We start from the raw sequence: 22,474 nt of genomic DNA, 5'->3' as shown, positions 1-22,474 counted from the left end.
AGAACTTTTATGTCAACAAATCAGCGTTCATTTCGCCCTCGGATAATCCTCCCAATCTAAGTTAAGGATGGAAAAAAAAACAAATTAAACTCAACGGCATTGACGAAGTTTGAGAAAATTCTTTGACATTGTTATAAAATAACGCTAAGACGACATTTATACATCTCATCGTCTGTTTATTCAATTATAATTATTTCTGATGCAAATAAATATACAATTATATCTCAGTTTAATCGTCAAGTCAGTCAATTTTGAAATTAGACTATCAATTAGAACCCAACACGAGGTTGATACATGAACATTTTGCTAAATAATCATTTTTCATTTTTTGAGATCATATTCTTGTGTGCAGATGAAAACAGAGCTGAATTTCTGCTAAGCAACTTTTCAATAATAAATACAGCAGTACCTGAACTTTATGAATTTCTTTAAACACATTCTTTTAAGTTGTAAATTGACAGGTTCAACATTACCTTAGGGATCGTCCGATAAAAACATTTCACAATTTTTTCTACAAGTTTTGCAGACGATACGTCCATGTTTCTTTTGTTAGTAACAATTTACTTGTTAAACTATTTTAGTCACAATTACTTTAAACATGACAACTAGCAACGTACAGAGAGATTAAGCGTCCCGGTGCGATTCCGCGTAGAAACCAAGCGTAAGGATTTAATATAACTGCCATGCCCTAAAGGTTAGTCCACTACCATCTTAGGCTACCTCAAACTTGAAGTGGAGGAGTAAAAAATAGCAACTCCAAAAATCAATAAGACACATGACATAAGGCAAATAACAATGTGAGATGGTGAACAACATAACTGGCTAAGTTCTTTGTAGTCCTCGTAGCTTTAGTTGTAAGTTTACGAATTTAGTTATTGCAATCCACTCACTTCTATAGCAAACTTTACATGTAATGTACGCATCAAAAGTGTCCTCTAGGTGCCTATTTGAATAAGGAAATATTTGGCTTTGACTTTGATTACATGTTATAAACAATTTTCAGTGCTCAAAATTAATTTTGGGCAATAAGTGAAATTTCATCTAAGTCATTATTCAAAACACTGCCCGGGACATCATCCCTCGACACATAAGAACAGTTACGACTAATTAGAAGATACAACCAGGCTCATTTAATATTACGAGGGATTTACGTTGATTGCAGGAACCATAATATTATAAACTCGAAGTACTTACGAGGAAAGACTAATTAGGTAAAACAATCGTAAGTACAAAAGTTGACAGCAATTTTTCTTAAAGTTTCTGCACACGATACCATTTTTACGCGCAGTCGAAACGCATTTGCTGCCTTAATCCTATAGAATATTATGAATGGAGTGGATAAAGTAGTAAGTACGCGTTTGGAACCCTCATAGGTTTAGGTTTAAGCTGGCGAACGAAGTTATCACTATCCCCTTACAATTATTTAAACATATATGTATTAACGCTTCATAAGTGCCTGAGATAGGCCTACATGAATAAAGAAATGTTGAATTTGAATATGAATTTGAGTATTTTTCTCACATTCCACTGTTTTTTAGTTTTGACACATTCCACATGTTTGACGTATTCTTCCTCCTATCCTTGATATCGTCAGGTCAGTGTTAGGAGCGTCTACTTATTAATTTAACTTACATAAGAAGGCTTTATAAAAGGTTTGTTAAATGTTCGACTAACCAGCGGCTCGGCGCTGCGGACATCGCATTTTATGAAGAAGACTAAGGCAGGAAATGCTTTAATAAACAGACTTTAATTATCTTGCGTTCAAGGTCGATTTAAGTCGTTTGTGATGCACGCGAACCGCGCAGTGTGCAAAGGCTTTAAAATGCTTGTCTATCTAAGTATACCTTAAATGATATTTTCAAAAGTACGCAACTTTCTCAGTTGTCGGTTTAGATGGAAAATGGTTTGTAAGACTACACAGGATATACACCTGGCACCGTAAAATTTTTATATCACTACTTTACATTCAACTTTAGTATTTTGACAACAGTGACATAAATGCGTACGCTACAAGAATTATTGAAAAAGCTGTACCAATTTCATACAAATCTTTTTGAACATGAAAACTTTGAACGTTTGTATGATTTATATTTCCTCTGTCCACCCTAGTGACCGGTTCGGCCTACGTTATGTTGATTTAAAAATTTACTCAACAGCTCTGAACTTCCGCGACGTATTTCTAACAGCACGTCGAAAAATTTTAATGACTTTCGACTCACGGTGATATTACTTACCAAACTTGCAAGAATCCGAAATAATATTTTATATGAGAAAGTATACAGTTTGCTTATTTGTTTGTTCGTTACCTATTTTCGGCTCAACGAATCCACATAACATTTGACACTGATATCGCTTGCCGTAGACGTACCTGCTCGTATGTTGGATACTTTTTTATCCAAAAAAAAATTCAGTTCCCTCAAAAGTTTTCAAAAGTTGAAAAAAAGCGGATGAATCTGACGACAAAAGTTGGTATCATGACATGACATTTTGTGTATGTGTCATAGCTGCACCGATGCCGTTACGATTCACAAATAAAATGTTGTAATTTTTGATTTACGATCGATATCATAGATTGTTATAATTTATATTCAAAAGTTAACTCCTTTTAACCAAATAAAGAATGAAATTTGACTTGTTACGACGTACTCAACACATACCACTCCAATTTTTTGCATTTGATATCCCAGTTATTGGCAAAGGTTAAAGGTTATAGGGATATGAACCTAGCAAACGTAATAATAGCGCGGGTGGGTGAGTTAACGCGGTGGGTCGGGGTTTACTTTACTGCCGAAGAAATTAAATAAATGCTTATATGAACATCTCAGTATTGTCCGACATTTATAAATTCCTCTCATAGCTTTTATACCTTTGGCGGCCGACTGACGCAGTAGGCAACGACCCTGCTTTCTGAGTCCAAGGCCGAGTGTGCGATTCCCACAACTGGAAAATGTTTGTGTGATGAATATGATTGTTTTATCAGTGTCTGGGTGACAATATTCAGATAAGTATATTATAAGTATTTATGTATATTATTCCTAAAAATATTCATCAGTCATCTTAGTACCCGTAACACAATCTACGCTTACTTTGGGGCTAGATGGCGCTGTGTGTATTGTCGTAGTATATTAATTCATATATTTTATTTATTTATACGATATTACTCTTTCTAACCGTATTTTCTTGTAAAATTATTATTACTCTTCAAACTTTATGCCCATGTGTCATGAACGAGGAGTACCTACGTTTGCAGTTCTACCAGGATTGCATGAATTCTTTAAGCGCGCTGCGAGATTTTGCAGCTAAAATATATTATCCTGCTTAGATAACAAGATGATTTTCATAATTTCACTTACAAGTAGGTACCTACAACTGGGACCGCTTTTATGCAAAACACCAGCGTTTCGCGTTAATTTTAACCAAAAACTTTGATGCTTATTTCTGACCTCAATTCACTCTAACTTAGTTCCAGTTTACCTATTTTGAGAACTGAATATTGTGTTGACTGACCTATTTTTACTTAGGAGATACCTACCTAGATATTATTATATTCGTTTTATTTGTTATTTTTGTAGTTATGTTCAAGTGTCCTTTCAAGTAACTCTATCCTAAATCAAGTTTATTCGATGTTTAGTTAGGGCAAACAAACAAACACACTTACGCATTTATAATATTACTAGCTCCTGCCCGCGACTTCGTCTGCGTGGACTTCAGACTTGCGTCTAAAGCTTCACTCGTTAACAATTTTTAATTTTACCACGGGTACTATCGGCATAGAAAGTACATGTCCTTTTCCATAGCATAGGTGACATGCATACAAAATTCCAAAGCTGTCTGCTTGCGGCTTAACCCGAAACAATTTCCAATTTTCCCTCAGGAACTTCTTCAGGTATTGGGATAAATGGTAGCCTTTGTTTTTTTCTAAGTCATAAGCTACATGCATGCCAAATTCCATCCACATCCGTTCAGCCGTTTTTGCGTGATTGAGTAACAAACATCCACACTTTCACATTTATAATAGTAGAATGAGCTTTAAAAACCTATGTACCCATATTCCAAATTATATTGAAAATCACGAGTATGTTTATCGGTTTTGTTTGTCTTTACTTATTTCTTACTTTATGAAAGTTAATCATAATTTGCTATAATCGAATAAAATAATAATTCTTAAGACTATACAATTATTCATTGTAAAGTCAACATCTACTGAGAATACTTTTACGAAAATGTTTTACATGCACATTTTCGGAGATCTGTTTAGTGGGGAGTATAAAGATTGAAGAAATTATAAATTAAACCATACAGATTCTCCTGCTTTAATTAAAGCTTAATTGTCAAATTATATCATGGAATTATGCAAAGTAACGCCTGCTTCTAACTAATATTTCTTATTCATTGTCTTCCAAAAAGGGAGACCGAAGTTTTACCAACTCGGCTGTCAGTGCTTGTGGGATAAACAACATGATAAAACTATAATCGTTCCATCAACAGGAATGTTACCGAATTATTACAGAATGTCATAATTTTCTTCATCGTCCAACTGGCCTCCTTTCACAATAGAAAAAGGAAACATTTTAGAGCATGGACCCATCACGCTGCTACAATGGGGGTTGATGGATTTTAACGATTAATCTCACATGCACCTATCAGCCTACCACCAATTTCGTTATTCCAGACGGGTACTTAACTGGTTTAAAATTTTGGACGGATAATACTTGTACTTAACTAATTCTTAGCCCGACCCGGGCTTCAAACTCCGTACCCCATGATCCGCTGAACATGCTAACCACTAGACCAGCAACGCAAGTCGTACATTATAAATAATTACACGTGAATAAACGTTAATAATCTACCTTCCGAGAAAAAAGTGTCAACAGTTAACAGTCCTGGACACGCCATTAAAAGTTACCAAACGGAAAACTTAATTTACTCGACACGGTTTATCGCATTGGAATTTCCCGACAGAGCAATTGAGTTATTTTAATACCACGACCTGCCGTGTTCTGGTTCTTATTTTTCCGGCGCGAAATGATCATCACTCTGAATAGAACCTGGTTGGTACCTACTAGGTTAGAAATTCGAAAAACTACTACCCGAACCGGAAAGGACAAAGTGACATGTATATCGCTCGTATTCTCACGTTCTTTGGTCACGTATCCAGAGGAGACAACGACTCCATTGAACGTCTGATTGTCCAAGGAAGAATCGAAGGCACCAGATCACGCGGAAGATCGCCCATTAGATGGGCTGACAAATGAAGTCTGCAGTGGCTGTCCCCTTGCATGAGTGTGCTAGAAAGACAGCTGCCAGAGAGGAGTGGCAACGAATAGTCAAGCGTGCCACAACCCTTAAGTGACGACCACGACCGCTCTGACAAGAGCGAACCGACTAAGAAGAAGAAGATATCGCATAAAGCGCACGGAACACGTATTTAACAACAGATCCATAAACTGTAAGCCAAGTTGCCTTACGTGCTGGCCACGCGACGCCCGGCGTGACCGGCGAAGGGTGTAGTGACTGTAACAACTTTATGGAAATATACCCTTCCATCAGATCATCATCATCATCATATCGACCCATTACCGACCCATTACAGTGCACGGCTCTCCTCCCACAATGAGAAGGGTTCAGGCCGTGGTCTACCCCGCTGGCCCAATATCTGGTCTGGTCTTTGAGTATATTATGGAGAACTCACAGGCATGCAGTTTTCCTTACGACATTTTCCTTTACTGTTGAAGCAAGTGATATTTTAATTACTCCAAACGCACATAACTTAGATAAGTTAGAGGTATTCGTGCTGGTCTTCGAACTCGGCCCCCCAAAATTAAAGCCGAAGTCCACCACTGGGCTATCGCCATCACTGGGCCGTCCACCAGATTAGACCAGAGCAAAATTCCGAAATCAATTTCCAAATTGCCCTCGCTGAGAATTGAACACAGGAATTCCCACTCATAAGAGTACAGCGCGCACCACTAGTCGTCTCAAACTCGTTTCCAATGTTCTATTATTATAACGTAAATAAACGCGCATTTTTATAAACTCATCGTAAATTATTACACTGATGAATCTCTTGGTAAATGGCAAAGTTAGCGAAGCAATTAAAAGTTCCAGACGCCGAACTTAATTTGCTAGACACGGTTTATCACGTCATTATTAGACGAAAATTTTCGTCTGAACAAATTAAAAACATGGTAACGTTACCTGTGCTTTATTGTTGGGTAAACAAAGTAGTTCTTTATTTAAACTTTTTATCGCACTCCAGCTATTCGCCTACAGTTCGTAACATTTTGTTATAATATTAAAATTTATGTGCGGTGATAGCCGAGTGTCGGGAGTTCGAAATATTACTTGCTATAACGGTGAAAGAAAACATTGTTACGAAACCTGCTGCCTGCTGGTCTCCATAGTGGTCTGAAGACGTTTGAAGTCCACCAATCCGCACATGGCAAGCGTGGTGGGCTACGGTCTACTTCCTAAGCCCTTCTCACTCTGAGAGGAGACTTGCGCCGTGTACCGGCAATGGGTTGAAGATGATTAAAGTTTAAGAACCGCAATACACGTAAACAGTCGTTTTATATTTACAATGAAAAATACCGAATTAAAAACAGAAACGAACCGTCTGATATCTTCTTTACCATCGCGTTTTTCAGCCTAGTTTAAAAGCTTACAGCTGTTAAAAAGAAGTAAAAGATTCGAAAAAACCGACTTTTGCAGAACGATCACTTATTACACTATATATTATAACTAACCTAACGTAACAAAGATTTATGGGATAGATAGCACGTCCTATTTCGTTCGACGACATTTGATTTATGTCTATTTGTAGCGACAATAGATATCGCTGGCGTTTGTTTAGTGGTTGCGTTTCTTTTGATGTTTGTTCTTCTTACAAACAAGGTGGAGAAGAAGAAGACTTCAGAAATAAATTTTATACGAACTAAAAAGTAAACATGTTTTTTTATAAATCAAGCTTCAAGTCTATTTGACAGCCGGTTGGCGCAGTGGGCAGCGACCCTGCTTTCTGAGTCTAAGGACGTGGGTTCGATTCCGAAAACTGGAAAACTTTTGTGTGATGAGCATGAAAGTTTTTAAGTATCTGGGTGTTTTTCTATATATAATAAGTATTTATGTGTATTATTTTCATCAAAATATTTATCAGCTATCTTAGTACCCATAACACAAGCTTCGCTTACTTAGATGGCGATGTGTATATTGTCGTAGTATATTTATTTATTTATTATTTATCTGCTACAACTACGACTAGCTCTGAAGTCGCGAAAAACTATGCAACTACTACTAAATATGATTGAAAATAATAGATAATTATAAGGGTCAAACTGTTTCTTTTTGCTACGCCCTGACAGGGCCTCGTGACTATGTTAAGGCATGGATGCAAGTAAATAAATAAATGAATACAATAATTGTGGATGTACCCCGATATACTGAATAAAACTGCGGAACCCTTTTGATTGTACAGGCGAGATGTGGTGGTGAGATTGCGTACACAATGCATACTTATATTATAACAGCAGCCGATAACCGATTTTCTTTTATAAAGCAAACTCTCGAGACCCTAGCCCGGGCAGATTTTTCTTACTTTTTCGGAAGAATATACAAAAAACTTTTGATTAGCGCTGTTTAAACCTTATAACATGTATACTATGTAATTCAAAGTGCATCATTTATTGTAATTATTTATTTGTAAATTAATTCGTAAATACATTAATTAAAATACACAATTAATTCGATGCCAATTGACAGAATAACATGAAAACGTATTTATAATTTAATTTGCATAATTTGTCTATTAAGTTTTTAATTAAGCACCTTTTAATTAAAATTTATATATGACTAGCTGCTACCCGCGACTTTTGTTGCAAAATATTTTTGTTCCGCAGTCCGTGTGAAGTTTAAAAAGCAGGTAATAAAACTTAAAAAGGGAAACTTTTTAAGTTTTATTAGAAATAGCTAATAAAACTTTAAAAAGTTTCTTTAAAATCAGTTCTCTTTCCCGTTGTTATAAGGAGTCTTGCCTACCTGCTTTTGAAAGTTGAAAGACTTGCTAGAAAAATATAAAAACCGACAGATATTATTTTAAAAAAACGCTCAATAGCAGTTTAACATTAAAATACTAAAATAATTTTGAAATAACGTAGACGTTAATATATTATATATATATACACAACTCCAAAGTGATGACTACGACCTGTCTGCCAAGTATAAAGCAAATAAGATAAAGTCATTCTTGAAAATATAGTGTACGGTTATGTAAGTATACGGTTTTGGGGAATTTGCCGTTTTCCGTTGAAGATTAACTATTCTATATTCTATTGAAGCAGGCGTTACTTTGCGGAAATCCATGATATATTATGAAAATTAAGCTTAATTTACTATATTCCGCGAAAAGCAGGAGAATCTGTATGGTGTAATTTATAATATCTTCAATCCTTATACTCCACACCATACATATCTTCGGCAATGTACCCTCTACGCACGTTTCGCTCCGAAACCGGAGCATCCTCAGGAGATGTGGACTTTACAATGAAAAATTGTTAGGTCAACATCTTCACAACTAAGTATTCATTGTAAAGACAACATTTTCATAATATTCTATATTCAAAAAAAATTATAAGAGATTCATAAAATTAAAAAGAAATTGAACTTATACATAAAGGCCCTAAGTTTTTATTCCTTCTAATTACAAAAGTCGAATGAAAGGAGGAACATGTTTGAACGGGTCTGGAATGATATCATGTGGATGCTCAGGGAAATTCACAATTCTGCGATTAATAAGGGATAATTACTACTTTACCCTTATGAACAGAAAAATGACATCAGACAAGATGTGGTCTGTTGTTCAAAAGAAAATGTAAAAAATAACAAGTCTGCCTTTATGTTTAAAGAAGACAAGTTGTTTTGCTTCTTTAATCATGAAAAACTGCCTTGTTGTTTTGACATATTATTATACTTCCTCTTGCCCTTATCCCACATAACGCGATAAGAGCAAGAAGGGCCGCCTTAGTAGGTATTTGGGCAAGATATTTATTAAATGTAATAAAGCGGTGATAGCCCAATTGGTGGGACTTCAACTTAACTTCCGAGGGGGCGACTTGGAATCCCAGCACGCACCTCTAACTTATCGAAGTTATGTGCGTTTTAAGTAATTAAAATATCACTTGCTTCAACGGTGAAGGGAAACATCGTGAGGTAACCTGCATACCTGAGTGTTCACCATAATGTTCTCAAAAGTGTGTGAAGTCCACCAATCCGCACACGGCCAGCGTGGTGGACTACGGCTTTAACCCCTTCTCATTGTGGGTGGAGACCCGTGCCCTGTAGACTGTAGTGATATGAATTAACCAATATGGCATAGTCACAACAAACAGACTGACTTGACGTTTCAAAAGTGCTCATAAACCGGGCCTAATTGAAATAAATAAATTTTGAATTTTGAATGAAGGTACCAAAATCGTGATAATTCACACATCACACACTATACACTATCTATCTACTGTAACTTTTTAAATTTAACAAAATAAACAGATTATATAACAAACGGAATACAGAAAGCGGTCGGTACTTCCCTAGTATCGATCGAAAACTATCTATTGACAATAAATTAATAGCAAAGCCAATGAACAAAAAGTATTATGGGATTGTAACAAGATACCGACTCAATAACTTTGGCAACAAGTTGACGACAACATTAATGATGTATCGACACTTTATAAGAGTTTCTAAAGATGACGGGGATGTAATTAGAGGGCTCTTTATAAAGTTCTATGGGAGATCCGAATTGTTACATTGAATTGATTCCTCGTGATACAATAGAGTTCATTCCAAGAGCCATTTTATCGGAAAATCAGTATTCATATGACAAGGCAAGAGGTTGCAGTATTTTATATATTAAAAATCTTGTTCAATGTTTTAATCGAAGTATTTTTCAAATGAGTATTATGAACAATGACTTCTTATTGCTTACAAAAAAAAATGCTAATGTTGCTCAGATCTTTGAAAAATAGGCCTTAACTTGAATGGTACTACAAGGCGACTGGAGCAAAATGCATTAGGTCCTAAAAACAATTAGAAACCAATGATTAATAAACCAATCATTTTCCTGTCAACGGTTACCAACCGGTTAAAAATATTGTACTTGGATCAACTGATTAATTAATAATTAATATTTGATATTTGGCGCTAATTTAAACTTGGTAGTTTTTTGCTGCAAATCGTAGTAGCTGGTGGTGGTGGTAATTTTGAGTTCGATAAACCGGTGAATTTCTGTTAGTTGAATTTGTAAACGGTTTCTCAATTTAACCGGTTGAATAAACGAAACCAAAACCTTAACCAAAATGATTCTGATACCGAGATTAACGACTGAAACTAATTTGAATTCATATTTGATGCCATGCATTTGATGGATACGGAAGTGAATCCCTGAAACTGCCGAGCGAATTGCAAATAACGAAACCTCAAAATGCCATTCCTAAATAAAGCCAACATTTCCACAGAAGACAATAATGTGACAGCTGCTAAGTAATAAAATTACCACGTACCCTCAAATATATATTTTAAAGCTATTTTTACATTTGACAGAGAGAATAGTGCCTGTAATATATTGTCCTCGGTACCGAAAATAAGAATAAGTAAGTCTTGCTGGAGCATTACAATGTATCATTTGAATGTGACGGGCCAGCGCCGCGGAAATAAAAATGAAATTTAAAATTACTCCACCTTTGTATGAGTGCATAAAGGTGTGGAGCATTTCTTTAAGGCTTTTCATTTAAACGAGCGAAAATTAATATTAAAAGCTACCGTAATCACTTTTTAAAATACTAAGCGGTGATGGCCCAGTGGGAAAGTCAAAGTCAAATGTTTCTTTATTCGAATAGACACATATGTGACTCTTTTGACTCGTTCATTACAAACAAAATATGTACGTATTCGTGAGATGATTGTGTTCCGAAGCTATGTATTGCGCTTGACGGTAACAATATGAAGATCTTCCTCCGAGCGAGTGTTCTGTGCTCGGGGACCGTGGTCCAACCATTCATCTTTGGAAGTTGTATATTATGGTAATTATTTGTGAACACATCGCTAGCGCGTAGCAGGATTTTTAGCCGCAATCTAGTAAGATAATGTGGAGTCACAACGGTGATTATGACATTCATAGGCTTAGGCTTTCATTTAGGGGGGGGGGGGGAGGGGAGACAAAGTTTAATCCCCGGCACGATGGCCACGACTCTCAGGTGTGCAAGTTTCCTCACGATGATTTCCTTCACCGTTGAAGCAAGTGATATTTTAATTGCTTAAAACGCACATAACTCAGAAAAGTTGCGTGCGAAAGTAGTAAAAGAGGTGCGTGCTGGGATTCAAACTCGCCCCGCAAAAGTGAAGTAGAAGTACTTCACATAGTTTCTTGAGAATCTTCTTTTAGAAACTAAATACCAAAGGTGTCAGCGCAGACAGGGGACAAAGAGAATCTGAATATTCTGATAATAAAATTAAAACTAAAATTACAACGAAAAGTCTTCGCACTAAACGTGTTAACTACTCCGATGTTAGGAAATTAGTCCCGTGCGAACACTTTCACGGGAACACTCTGCGTCCATGAGAGAGCACAAAATATATAAGTTAGGTTTTGTGTAAAAGTTGCCAGAAATATTCAATTTTAGAATGCTTTTTAAACTCTTAAGGTCGCACACATTTACATAACATATATTGGACTTATTGGCACAAGTTGTTAAGACTTTAATATGATGCTCAATGATCTCAGTAGGAAGTTACGAATGAACGTGAGCAAGACGAAAATTATGTCTCACGCTCATGTTCGACTCTACCCAGAAAAGGTCAGGAGCTCCGCACTCGAAATCGTAGACGAAATAAAGTGAGACAAATCATCCATTTAGGTAGATCCTATTTCGAGAAGGGAGTGAATCGTGGAACTCAATTCGGTTGGGCATATCAGAGTTGAATTTAAGCGTTCGGGAGACTTCTGTACATCTTTTCGCCCAAAATCCTGTAGACCAAAGTCTTTGAGCAGATCGTGTAGCCAGTAATGACTTACGGATCTGAAACGCGGTGGCTTAATATGGGCCTCATGGGTGATGGAGAGAGTTATGTTAGGAGAATATCTACGCGGCAATAAGCGAAGCGAAAAGTTTGGAGAGCCAATAGAAGTTTCGGTCCCAAAAGCGGGCCCGCACCGGAAAACGAGGCGTTGATTGCCTCCCCAACTAGGTGAACAGACGACATCAAATGAGTCGGGATAGGAGCTGCTGAAAACAAGCGGCCCAGGGCCGTGATATTAGAACTCAATACAAATGACATATGTCCAGCAGTGGAAGTCAATTGGTTGAAGTAATGAACAAGTTGTTAACCTGCTGTCATGGCCGTGGAAACGCTTGCGCACACTATCCCAGCTCAACCAGCGACAGCTCTTAGAGACTTAGCGTATCTATGAAACCTCTAGACCCTCCGCCCGAGTGTCCATTTGTGGTAGAGACTTAAGCGAAGAAGAATAAAAACAGAAATGGTTTTAAAATGCGGTTTTACCAATTAAACTACCTTGAGAAATATCATAAATATGTAAAGTGTACAAATATGCAAATTAACAATTTTAGTAGATATAAATGCAATAGTTAACTGTAGTAAAAATTAACTGAAAACAAACAAAAAGCAGTAAATGATTGACGTGCACTATCTTATAGACATTAACCCAGTTTTGAACAGAAAGTAGGATTTTCACAGCGTCCGACTTATTGGCAGTAGGATATTGATCATCATTATATTTTTAGAATGCAACAGTCTGCGCCGAGACCCTGGCCCAAATAGTTAAACTAGCTGGTTATTGCAATACCATTAAAAATCTGGCATGATAGTACCAAGCGTATGTCATTTGAAATACATTAGTTACAGAGTAATAATAAAAATGAAGCAATGATAGACTAGTGGGTGGAACGTCGGCTTTGCTGTCGGGTGGCCGAGTTCGAACCACAGCATGTTCTTCTAACTTTTCTAAGTTATGTGTGTTTTAAGAATTAAGTATCACTTGCTTTAACGGTGAAGGAAAACATAGGAAGGAATTTTTGTCTGGTGGAAGGCTTGGGCCGTGGCTAGTTACCACCCTACAGACAAAGACGTGCCGCTAAGCGATTAAGTGTTTCGTTGCGATGTCGCGTAGAAACCGATTAGCGGTATGACTACCATACTCCCAAACATGTTAGCCCGCTACCATCTTAGACTGTATCATCACATACCACCAGGTGAGATAGAAGTCAAGGGCTAACTTGTAGTGCAATAAAAATAAAAAGAGGAAACCTACATGCCTGAGAGTTCTCCATAATGTTTTCAAAGAAGTGTGAAGTCCACCCATCCGCATTTTGCCAGCGTGGTGAACAACGGTCTAAACTATTCCGAGAGGAGACCATTGCAATTACGTTAAGCTACGTGTAATATTTCTTGAAAACTAGTTCATAAATATTAAATTTTTCTTTTATGCTTATAAATAAAAAAACCCCCGGCTTTAAATATAGTGTACATTATTCTAATGGACAAGCCCGTTCATTTACCCATATTAAGGACGTTGTGAAAAAATACGTAATTCGCTACAATTCGCCTTTGATCGATTTTTATCAAAAATACTCGTAGCTAATAATACTCCCGACTGATTCACAAGATGAAAAAAAAAATCTAAATCGGTTCGAGAAAAACGATGCCACAAACAGATGCACCACGAACACACTCACAGGCAAGTCAAGCTTATAACACCTCATCGTTTGTGTTAAAAAAGGAATATTAAAGAGAAAATGAAGTGAAGTGAAGTCAATATCCATAATGTGAAAATTGAATCCAATTAGCGTCGATCAAGGTGACGCTGTTAAATTGAAATAATAATTGCTTATGCGTCGAATTATATCATTATGCCCTACTCTGAAAATGAAATGAAATATCATTTAAATATTTATTTCCGCACTTTCATTTTAAAAGAAACTTCCCCAGCAAAAAACATGAGAATAAAGTTATATTTTCTGCTTGTCTCCGAATACTGACCAATGAGCTATTCGTTAATCATCAAACTTCTATTTCTTGACCAATGAACTGGATCTAAATGATAAACTGTCAATTAATGAACTTGGATGAGTTTAAAGATGTAAATAAATAAAATTGATTTGAGAAATAAAATTAAATGTCTATTATCTTAAGGTGAATTAATGGATAGTAAAATAAAACGAATATAATAAAAAATAACTTATTACCAAATAAAACACTCGCTCCACTTAGTAATTTGTATATAAACAACCCAAATAAAGGAAAAACTTTATACATTACCCTCTGATATATTAAAGTCAATATAGTAAATACGTATACGAGGAAGGCAGGCGTATTTGTGAAAAAAGAAAGAGAGAAGCAATTGGAGTATACACAATTTATGCCTTACTATCTGTTATAGATACGTCAGAAAGGAGGAAATAAATTAGTCTTGCCGGTTCTGTTGTACAGAAAATATTAAGTAACCTTATTTGATACAGTGATAACCGCCTGTTATTTGTGTGGATTAAGTTTCTCATAAGATTGTGTCCATTTTAATCTTATCCATTAAAAGGAATTGAAAGTTTGGTAAATATAATGTTCTGCCATTTCATTGTAATAATACGTAGTCTGTAGGACTACTACTTCTCTTTGAGTGATGGCATTAGAAATAGATTCTTTATTATTGTTTGTAAATTATGTATTAAAATCTAGGTATATATATATATTGTTTGTTATATATTTACATATTACGTAAATTTATTTAAATGATCCATATGTATCTATACATTTTGGTATTTATGTATATTTGCATATATCAACACTCTTGGCACTATCCCGTTCTTTTGCTGTAATTCCTGTCTACAAAGGTTGCCTGTAAGGGATTGCTTGCAATAAGGCTGCATTTGCACGTCTACATTGTGTACTGTATACTCCTTATTGTTTCTTTCCCTGTATTTTATACGTGCAATACAGTGTTTCTTTTTCTACTCTTTCTACGATTTTACTATGTTAAATGTGAAATAGTAGATCCTTTTACAGAAGTATTATTAAATATTGTTTATTTTTTTTTGGTAAACATAAATCTCAAGTTTCTCCTAATATCTAAACTATAAACTAATATCCGTATACCATACACTTAAACCGTGCTTTTTGATATGATAGAACAGCAGAAAATTGATTGAAGAAATTATAAATTACACCATACACATTCTCCTGCTTTTCGCGGAGTATTAAGCGAGGAGCAAATTAAGCTTAATTTTCATAATATATTATGGATTTCCGCAAAGTAACGCCTGCTTCTATCCAATATAGACAGACGTTTCTTGCAAAATTTGTGTCTAAACTCAAATTTTCGAATTTGCCACATCATTTGCTACGTTTTGAAAGCACAAATAAAATATGTCATACCGATAGCATTTCAATGTCAATTTGAATTATTAAATAATGATATCAAAATCAGAAACTCAAGTTGCTCACTCACTGACCACTGACCTTTATACAATAATTAGTAGGTACTATAGTAATATGATTGTAGAACCTGTAATAATCAAATTTAAAAACAAAATCATCTATAACAAGTAGGCTTACTCTATAAGCACTTTTGAAACAATAAGTTTGTTAGTCGTGACCCACTTCAATCCTTTTATTTACCAGTACTCTGGAGAATGACCGAGGATAAGTATATCCTCGGTACCGCTATATACATCTGTCCCAAATTATGCCAAGGTCGGCTCAGCGATTTAGACTTTTTTTAGGTTATCTAATCAGAGTGGATCTTAACATAATTTGAAATGATACTCTTATTTCTCTTTTGTTTTTGTTAATATAACGATTCTAGAGGGATTCTTGAACCATTTGGTTCAAGAATCCCTCTAGAATCGTAATATACTCAATCGAAATCCCTACTTATAGGAATAATAATAAATAATAATCAATAAATATACTACTACAATACACACACCGCCTAGCCCCAAAGTAAGCGTAACTTGTGTTATAGGACTAAGATAACTGATGAAAATTTTAAGAATAATATACATAAATACTTAGAACATACATATAAACACCCAGACACTAAAAAACATTCATGCTCAAACATTTTCCAGTTGTGGGAATCGAACCCACGGCCTTGGGCTCAGAAAGCAGGGTCCCTGTCCACTGCGCCAATCGGCCGTCTGAATAATGTATGTTACTTATGAGATTAATTAGGAATATAATAAAATATAATAAAGTAATTTCAAGAAAATTCACCAAGGAAGGAATGCCAAAAGAGCAAAACACGGGGCGGTCTCTAACTATAGCTTCACTAGTCAAAGTCAAAGGGTTTGCAATTGAAATCACACCTCTTGGTCGGACGTCTTGATTACCAACCGATTCAAAATCATGCCAAAGTCAGGCACATGGCCTTTGATTTTCAACATACCGTTACTAGAATTTCTGGAGCTTCAAAATCGAGTGTTGGTATTTGTATATCGACTGGTAATGTAACAACGTACTATTTGAACTGACACTAACATCTACATCATCCTTTCGACTCCGTTTCCTGACCCAGTTACGAATACGATAATTGTATAAAAGCGTTTAACTTTATATAGCTTTTTTAGTTTAATTTATGCTCTTCTTGTTGTTTATAGTGTCCACATGAAAAGTCGGCTTTTTCTTGGCGGTTTGGCTTTCACTGTACCTGTAGAACAGCCCTAAAACGGGATTTGTTTCGACGTTCAAATCGTTATTGACTCCTACTGTTTTTTTTTCAAGGTTTCGAGCTTTTCCATACGTAACTGCAAGCGGGGTTTCAATTTAAATCTGACCAGAATGCAACCAAGCTAAAAAAAAGTATCATAAAAACCCTTCTAGCTATCGATAAATGTTCTGATCTAGGACGAAACTACCAAGCTCAAAACAGTTACTTACAAGAAAAATCCTTCCAGCTATCGGTTAACGAATTTCTTACGACTGTCTGAAAATTCACTGCAAGTCAGCAGCTGCAAATGGTCATGGTGGGGGTTTTAATTGCTTCACATTATGCAAATCCCCTGCTCTTTTGATCGCCATTTACATGAAAGGATATTTTGTAAACCTTAAAATTTACTTTATCTATACTAGCTGTTGACTGCTGACTGACTTAGTCTCGTAAACCCCGTGTGACTTGGTTATTCTTGGATAAAAATTTGCCTATGTACTCTCCGTCCTTTCAACTAACTTAATACAAAAAATGAAGTTGATCGTTTGTTTAGTTAAAGGAAGGACAAATTGTTTATTACACACAAACTTTTGGATTTCACATCATTTTACATAAATCCTTAGATATTAAAAGATAGATAGATAGAAAGTCTTTTTTGCACATACAGAAAAAAACAAATTAAACAAAAAAAAGGTAAATAAATATATCCTCGCAAAGGCGGCCTTATCGCTTGAAGCGATCTGCTCCAGACAACCTTTGGTTGATGAAGCACGTTTGGTACGGAAATCGGGATAGTGCAACATTCAATTTAAAAATAAATAATCGATACACATGCACTTTACATACTTATACTACATAATACACAGTTAAATCATATATATGAGTATATATATAAATCATTAAACATTTTGCTGCATGTTAGATAGGAAATAGTACTCGAAAAAGTTATGGAATACCTCTGTAAAACTCCTACAAATGCTTCAAAAACATACCATTTGTAGCATTGGAATGCAAATTGTAGCACATATTTAAATATTAAAGCATATTCGTTATGATAATTCCTTTAATGTGTCAAAATGTTTGAAACTTTAGTCTTTGAACAAACACGGGAGGTACGACGGACCGTAAGCTTCAGATTTAATGTATTTGAACTGTTGTAATATAAATGCTTTATCTCAGAGATTTTATATTTGTTTTTCTTCTGTGAGCTTTCTTTCTACAACGATAGCTCACGATTTAATTAAACTTTTGTAATATAACAAATTTGTACGCTTCCCTTTATTCTACATTGCTTTGTTTTAAAAATTCACTTCTCCCTACAGGAAATCGAGATACACATTATTTGAATGTTGGCAATAATGGATACATTTAAATTACTAATGATATTGATGCATGTAACAAGTATAGTCAAATTAAAAAAAAAAAGCAAATTGTAAAATACTCGAAACCCTGGCGACCTCCCTGGCGGAACGGTGAGCACTGTGAATTTAAGTGGGAGGTCCCGGGTTCGATTCCCGGCAGGGGACTTCTTTCTCTAGACTGGTCTTGTGGGAGGCTTTGGCCGTGGCTAGCTGCCACCCTACCGACAAACACGTGCCGCTAAGCGATTTAGTGTACGTCGCGATATCGCGTAAATACCGAGGGGTATGACTAACAGGTTGGCCCGCTACCGTCTTAGACTGCATCATCACTTACCACCAGGTGAGATTGCAGTTAAGGGCAAACTTGTAGAGGAATTAAAAAAACTGATCCTATCTAAAGGTTACCTCCGCTTTTTTTTTCAAAATCTATAATATCAGTCAAATTCAATTTAATCATTATATGAGATGATAATTTTATGAGATGTCTCTTAAAAAGAACAAAGTTTGTATTAAACGTAAGCTTATAGAAAATTCCTATTAGTATTAGGTACTACGTCAACGATAAAAATGCTTGGTTGTAATTTATTGCTCTAATCAGGTTGCTTCGTTAATAGTTTAAAAAAAAAACTACCGGCTTAGTATGTTGTGGGCTTTTTCTTAGAACAGGGCGCGTTTGCAACCCTCGTAGCTTTAGTTTTATGTTGACGAATTTAGTTATCGCCATAAACTCACTTCTATGTCATATTTTACATGTAACGTAGGCATCAGAAGTGCCATCTATGTGCCTATTTGAATAACGAAATATTTGAAATATTATAAATAAACAAATAAATAAATATACTACGACAATACACACAGCCCCACAGTAAGCTTAGCTTGTGTTATGGGTACTAAGATGACTGATGAATATTTTTTTTTTATGAATAACAACATAAATACTTAGAATATACATATAAACACCCGGACACTGACAAACATTCATGCTCATCACACAGACATTTTCCAGTAGTGGGAATCGAACCCACGGCCTTGGGCTCAGAAAGCTGGGTCGCTGCGAACTGCGCCAATCGGCCGTCATCTATATTGAAATATATAGATGACGGCCGATCATCTATATGAATATATTGCTGAATATAGGAACCTTTATCAAGAACTAGCTGTTGCCGCTTGCCGTTGATTGTCGCCGTTGGCTTTGTCCGCGTTTGTTTTTGTTTTTAAAACATATTACTTTAAAGTTTTTTTTATCATAGTTTAGCTTTATTTTCGCGAGGTGGCTAAATTAGTCCAATACTTTCGGAGCGGAGTTAAACAAGCAAACAAACAAAAAAATCTTTTCTCCTTATAAAATATTATATTAGTACCTATAGATAATAAATAAGAAAAATAAAACAATAAGATTAAGAGTTATCTTTATATCCTTAACGGTTTAGTCAGCCATCATTGCCAAAATAACTTTATCATAATAAGTAGAATACTCAAAGTTGGATAGGTCGGTAGTTATCTAACTTCGGCAACAAGCCTTGGACACTGTTAATAGCGTGTCAGCACTCAGAAGTGTCACAGATGTAATTACGGAGATCTCGGAAACTTTGATCAAGGTTTTGTGATTGTTCATGCGAAAATTCTATCGTAACTTTAATAATGATAACTAATTGTTGTGAACCAAAAGAATACCTTTGGATCAAGTAAATTTTTCTTCTTTATTGGTTCTTGACGGCCGACTGGGGCAGCGACCCTGCTTTCTTTCTTTCTTTCTTATTATTCACAAAAATATTCATCAGTCATCTTAGTACCCATAACACAATCTACGCTTACTTTGGGGCTAGATGGCGATGTGTGTATTGTCGTAGTATATTTTGTTATTTATTTATTTAAAATGTTCAAAAACTTTCACGGGAACTAAACCTGATTATGATTTTTTTTTTATTCCACTGCAAGCTGTAAGCTCTTGACTGTAATCTGACCTGCTGTTAAGCGATGTTGCAGTCTAAGATAGTAACAGGCTGACCTGTTAGGGGTATGGTAGTTATATCAAACGCATACTATATTATCTTTGTTATAACCCCTTTTTGGTTTCTATGAGACATCGTACCGTAACTCTTAAAAGTTTTGTGGCTCGTTTTTGTCGGTAGGCTGGTAACTAGCCATAGCAGAAGCCTCCGACCAAACCAGACTGGAGAATATTTAGAAAGTTGAAATTTCCCCTGCCGGAGTACAACCCGGGAACTACCACATAAATCCATAGCGCTCACCTTTGCGCCAGGGGGGGATTTGATTGCAAATCAACTTATTCCCCAATCTTATATCATAATAGTTATAATCCCAGACAATCAGAGAGTTTTTATCGGTGCACCTTGCACCTTTTTTCAAAAGCACTTTATTATTATTATTATACTCTTTATTTGTATACCACAACATTAACATATTTAAAATATAACAAAAACAGAAACATCGAAAGAAGTAGTAATACAAAAGGCGGCCTTATCGCTTAATAGCTTCTTTTTTTTTTAGCACTTTCTTATTTTATAAAAAAAAAATATTGTCTTGTTGATCGCTCATAGAATTAGTAGAGCTTTTTGTGACAGAGCTCGTCCGGGGAAGTACTGTCACCATGTTTATTTCTGCCGCTGAGAAGCATTGTTGCAATGATGTGTTCTGGTCTGAATTGCGTGGTTTCCCGTGTCATTAAAGGCACGTGAGTCTTAACAACTACGCCTGGCATGCTCTAGCCCATTCCTATAAAAATTAAAAAAAGATTTAAAAAAAAGCTACAGAATAAAATGACGAATCCTGTAAGAATCACGCTGTAAGCTTTCCGCTGTGAAAGAAGTCAAGAAAATTGTGACTAGTGTTTATTTACAAAACAATTCGTTCAACCGTTTTTATAAAGCCATAAGACAAAGTTAATATCAATAAAAGTATCGACAGCCCACTTAAGAACGCCTGCTACTACAGTTTGATCGCCGGTCAACATAATGGCACTTAATACAACTTTCTGACCAGTTTTATGTCGCAATTTATCCAGAACAGAACCGTTAATATTTATTTTTTCTTCATCGTCCAATAAATTTTTATCCCTCTCTATGGTTTATGAGTTTGGCTATCGAAACTTTGTTTTTTATTATGGGTTTTCCTCGAATGTAGACCAAATTTAAGTGCAGTCTAATCTAAAATGTTATTCCTTTTATTTATACATGTGTAGTGTTAGTTATTCGCGTTGGAATTTGTAGTGTTTTTCTTAATTATTATAGGTGCAATAATCAATTGTGAATTTTCCCACTACTGGTCACAAGTTTCTTCTTCTAATGGAAAGAGGGATATAAAGCTATGTCTCGCTTAGATAGGAAGGAATATACTCCTCTACCATTTGGGAGCTATTTACAGCCCGAACACTAAAAACCAAAACTTGTCTCACAGGATTTCATTATCGTATATCTCTCATACGATTATTGCTCTAGGCAGAGCTACCAGTTTTAACACATTATAAAATATCGCGGCATTGATTCAATTAATCCACCTAATAAATGTCGCACTATTTTTTAGCCCCTGACTGCAATCTCATTGCAATCAGGGGCTTAAAAAAATGTTAAGTGATGATGCCGGTTAGGGAGTATGCCAGTTATATTTAAACCATTCCCCTAATCGGTTTCTACGCGACATCGTACCGGAACGCTTAATTGCTTAGTAGCGTGTCTTTGTCGGTAGGGTCGTAACTAGCCACGGCCGAAGCCTCCCATTACACCAGCCCAGAGAAAATTCTAAAATTATATTTTCCCAAATCACCCCTGGAACCAAGCCTGGAACCTCCGGCTTAAAACCACAGCACTCACTCCTGCACCAGGGAGGTCGGCACCGTTAGGAAAATACATTATTTCTTATTTGATAGAGCGATATAGCTTCGACCCACCATGCCAATTGATGTTGATTAGCCTGCCAACGAATTAGTTTGGCCATCCAAAGGGGCAATCTTAGGAACTGTGCCTCTCTGCGGTGGTTTCGAGGACGTTTTAGATTTTACTTAGTTTTAAATAGTTTATTTTAGGTTATATTTATGAAACAATTATTTTAAAGAATAAATAATTATCAGCCGGCTATTTTATAGTAATAATTGACGGATGAAGCCAACCAAAAAAACATCGACCATAAACAGTGCAACACTTCGCAGGATATGCAAGCTCTTGTTCTACAAAGTTCCCGGACGAGCCCTGTGATAAAAAGCTCTAATTCTACTACTACTACTACTACTACTACTAAAGCTTATAGGAAACGAACTCAAATCATTCGATGAAGATCATTAACAGGTGCTATAGAATATGCACCGATGACTTAAACTGCTTTCCTTTGTCCGTCAACCATCCAGTTACTCACTTGAGTGAAATTAGCTTAACCAATGCCATCGACT

Source organism: Pararge aegeria, chromosome 10, assembly GCF_905163445.1.
Source record: "Pararge aegeria chromosome 10, ilParAegt1.1, whole genome shotgun sequence".
In the NCBI taxonomy this organism is placed as follows: Eukaryota; Metazoa; Arthropoda; class Insecta; order Lepidoptera; family Nymphalidae; genus Pararge; species Pararge aegeria.
This window is presented reverse-complemented; position numbering follows the sequence as displayed.